A 4,543-nucleotide genomic window follows, 5' to 3' on the forward strand; every position below is an offset into this window, starting at 1 on the left:
AGTGCGATTGGCACAGGACAGAGCGGAGTTTAGGGCTGTTGTACATAGGGTCGCTATGAGTCGCAGGCGACTCGACGGCACATAACAACAACAACAACAGTGAGCACTGGTATGTAAGTTTTCAGTTTCTGCTTGTATTCTTGGTTTCAATTTGGTGGCGAAGTTACACAATACCTTGAAATTCATAGTCTCAAAAATGAAGTCAGAAAAGCCTTTGGACAGGTTGGATTGTGGCTGAGAAGGAGGGAGAGTTGGAAAACCACATTTCCGGCGTTCGCTCTCACTGGCTGCCATTCAGTCAGCTCTGACTCATAGCTGACCATACACCGAGTTTCCAGGCTGTAAATGTCTCCAGTGAGAGAGAATTGCGTCTGTCTTCCACTTCGGGTGGATTCGAACAGCCACAGACCAGACTGTCTACGTCACCAGGACTCCATTTCCACTATTCAGCAAATGTTCTTTTACTTTTCCCCAAAGGATAAACATTTGGTTCTGATGTATTTGGACCCAAAATACGCTTCCCCCCTTCCCCCTTTTCCCCACTCCCCTCGGTCAACAGGGAAGTATTGTTCACTGTGTACAGTAAATGGAGGGAGAAAGTCACAATTGCCCTCAGGCCAGATAATTCCTTGAAGAAACCTGAAACCTGATAATGTCTATCTCCTGATAAGGTGACAGACAAGACCGCCAGATCCTGCTGAGGTCTGGTCACACATTTACAGGATTCCTGACCACAAATTCCGGAGCAAACTATCACCGCTTCTAAGTCTTCCTAAAAAGGAAATTGTCTTTGTCTGCCTGTGTGCCACTCTGATCTTCTCTAGTCACCTGCCTTCCCTCTCAGACCACACGATAAAGGTCTGTTCATTTATTAGGACCAGCTTCTTTCTTTCTCAACTCTTTTTTTTCTATTTGGATAATTTAAAAAAAACAAAACAAAACAAAAAAAAACACCCAAAACAATGACGCTAATAGTAAAATGAGAAAGAAAATTGGTCAAAGGGCATATTCTTTAGTTGAGCTCTCTGGACCACGGTAGGTTAAGAAAGAAGGTAATAAAAAATCCTCAAATTCATTGCCGTGGGAATCAGAACCGACTCCCCGGGTTTGCGGCCCTGTGATTTTCACCAGAGAAGAATGCACTTCTTTATCTCTCAGAGGTGGTGTATTCGAATAACCAGGGAGGCGTGGTAACTAAGTCTGCGGGCTTCAACACCAGAGCCACAGTAAGGCCATGTTGTTGTTGTTGTTGTTGTTATGTGCCCCGTACAACAGCCCTAAACTCCGCTCTGTCCTGTGCCAATCGCACCGTCTCTGACACTCCCATCCCAATTTTCCCAGTCACTGAATCAATCCACCTCATAGAGGGCCTTCCTCTCCTGCGCTGTCCCTTCACCCTCCCAAGCATGATAGGTGCCTTAAAAACCAGAAGTAGGAATTATGGTTCAGAAAAACGGAAGTGCAGGGCAGTGAACCTTGGGAGGTGTGAAGGCCTCAGAGAAGGCCTGGAAGGATTCCTGCCGGCTGTCCTTTTTTTAATTTTTTCTTTCTGTCTTTCTTCTCCAAGCTGCTTCTCTGCTTCCGCGGGCCAGCAGGCTCCCTGCTCCTCCCATTTACGCAGAGTGGTCTCCTGCTCTTCGGAAACACTGTCTGCTTTCTCCATCCTAACCCCTGATCACCCCAAAAGAGAGTACGCTGGTTAGCCCAGGGCTCTGGGTCAAGCCTCACTCTGGCTAGCCGAGTGAAGGTGGGGCAGAGTTCCCTCGAGCCCATCCCTATAAGGAAGTGAACGAAGTGGCGGGGATGAGGAAGGGGGCTGGTGGAGTAGGAATATTCCGCGCACTGCGGTCCGCGCTCTGTCCCTCTCTGGGCGCTGGCTGCGGCGCCGGCTGCCGGTTCTCCTCGCTTGCCCGGCCGAGGTCAGGCCCCTGGCAAGGCGCCCTGACTGGAAGCGTGGCTTTGGACTTCATCGCCAACCCGCCGGCCTTTGTCCCTCTTACATAACTGACTGGGTTGGGTTGGGTTTTCTCTTTCTTTTTTGCCCGTCCCCAGTCATTTATTTATAAATCCGCGTGTACAAAAGGAATAGACAAACAGTAATAAGGAAATGACCTTGTTTGCGCTCCAGTTTGCTTTCTCTGGGCGGTCATTTTTCCGCAGCCTGGCACGGCTCACACAGAACAGTGGGGCCCAGGCTAGGGGCCACTACAAAGGGCTGCATCCCTGCCTAGATGCCGCCCCCTGTCCTATTCCTTCCCTTCATCCTCTCCCCTCCCCCTCTCCAGCAAGGGGCGGCGTCCTTGGGAGGGGCGGGGGAGGGAGTGGAGAACCCAAGAAGTGCCCCATCGTGTGAATTAGGGATGGTCAGGATGGGGGGCTCACCTACTAAGTCCCAACCCTACCTCAAGAACCCTAGTTGCCTCAGTGAGGGAGGTGACTCTGCGGTATCCCACCCGTCGTCACATGTGCCCCTTTTCATTCCGGGACGCGCAAGGTGCCTTTAAAGCTGGGCATCTCCGCTGGGAAGGGGCGATGTCGGGTCGCCGAGGGTCCCGGAGGACGGGGGGGGGGGAGCGGGCAGAGGCCGGCTTCAAAAGGCTGGCCCCCGCCCACCGCCGAAGCTAGGGGTGCGCCTTGTCCCCCAGGCCTAGCCGAGGCCCCGCCCCGTGAGGGGGGGCGCCCGCAGCCTTTCCGGCGGACCCGCCTCTTCCGTGGTCCGATTTTGGGCGCGGAGGCCCCTGCTCGCCCCGCCTTGTACTGCTCCCTCTCCCTCGGGGGACCACCCCCCCCACCCCACCCCCCGCGTTTGTTTGCACTACTCTGCTAACCAATAGGGGTCTGAGAGGAGGAAAGGCGAGGCAGGCTGGCTTCCAAGGGTTCCAGAGCCCTTGTTGAAATCCTGCTCAATGTGATGCGTGCTGCCTTGGCAATCAGGCCTCATTTTCCATCCTTTTTCAACCCTGCACGCCCGCAAAATGGATATTTCTACAGCATTAAGGGAGAGGATTCGGGCTTTGGGTGCCATGGAGCCGACTCCGACTCTATAGCAATCCTACAGAACAAAGTAGAGCTGTCTAGAGGGTTTCCAACAGTCAGCTTTACGCGACCACATCATCAGAGGGCGGGGCCAGTGGCTTCAAACTGCCAACCTTTGTTTAGCAGCAGAGCGCATAAACCACGGTGCCAGCATGTCAAAGGGGAGGCGTGCTGGCAGCAAAAATGCTCTTTTCTGCATACTATATGATCCTGAAAAGAACAATAGAATACAAACTTCAGAAAGGTGTTAATAACAAGTACGTATGTTAAATAAAATCTTTCCATGTCTCCCGTTTTAAAATTTTTAGTATGCTGAATGGCAAACATGAATCTCCCATCTTCCGGGATGCCCATTTTGTTTTACCTTACTCCACTCTTTCTGCCTTTTTACGTTATCTTTTCAATTCTTTTATGATAAATTGAGTTTGTACTGCCTGGATAACAAAATATCCCCAAACGCAGTGGCTAAAAACAACGTTTGTTCTGGTTGGCTGGCCAGTTTTGCTGGTTTTTATTTGTGGCACTGCAGAGAGAAGGATCGGGTGGGACTCCTCAGTTCTAGCGCTCTTCTTCATAGTCCTTCATCCTCTAACAAGCCAAATGACTGCCCTTATATGACAGCTAGAATTTTCAGGGAGAATGAAGAGAGAAATCTTAAAGCTTCCTGATCTCACTCACTTAAGAGTCATAAGTCACTTCTCTCCCTCTATTGGCCAAATCATACAGCCCATACTCCTCAGTGGAGAAACAAATATTGCAAACTATTAGGTGCACTGGGAAGGGAAAATTTTGTAGCCTTTAAATAGCCTACCAGTTTGCTTCTGGGGAACATAACTTTTTATATCAGGCTTTGTGCTTGAAGTGCTTTCATGAAAAACACTCCGGAGCCTTGATTGTCACCATCCAGGAGAAATCTTGATGTTAATTTGAAGACCAAGGTGTGTCTGATTCAGGCCATGGTCTTTTCAGTCACTTGCTATGCATCTGAGAGCTGGACAATGAATAGGATGATAGAAGAATGGATGCCTCTGAGTTGTGGTGTTGGAGAAGAGTGCTGAAAATCCCATGGACAGCCAAAAGAACAAACAAATATGTCTTGGAGAAGGTGTGTCCCAAGTGTTCCATGGCGACAAAGATGATGAAGCTTCATCTCACATAATTTGGTCATGTTGCTAGGAGACATTCCTTGGAGAGGGACATCATGCTCGGAAAGGTGGAGGGGCAGCAAAGGAAAGAAATCTCTTCAAGGTGGAGTGACTGTAGCAATGGGCTCAAGTGTGTCAGGGATGATGAAGATGGCAGGGTTCAGATTTGTTGTTCATAGGATCACTTAGTCATACTAGACTTGACAGCACCTAACAATAACAACAACAGGAGAAATCTTGGCAGTCAGAGTTGTGTTATTATCCATCACAACATTTGTTGTTGTTGTTGTTGTTATGTGCCATCGAGTCGTTTCCGACTCATAGCGACCCTATGCACAACAGCTCTAAACCCTGCTCTATCC

General features: G+C 49.7%; 1 pseudogene; it reads left to right on the plus strand.

The window, feature by feature from the left end:
• Window positions 1-2,004, plus strand: part of LOC102861922 — a 55,393-nt pseudogene extending 53,389 nt beyond the window's left edge.
• Window positions 2,005-4,543: the final 2,539 nt, after the last annotated feature.

The sequence above is a fragment of the Elephantulus edwardii genome, unplaced genomic scaffold (assembly GCF_000299155.1).
Source record: "Elephantulus edwardii isolate Elephantulus edwardi_28Jun2011 unplaced genomic scaffold, EleEdw1.0 scaffold00152, whole genome shotgun sequence".
Taxonomy (NCBI): domain Eukaryota; kingdom Metazoa; phylum Chordata; class Mammalia; order Macroscelidea; family Macroscelididae; genus Elephantulus; species Elephantulus edwardii.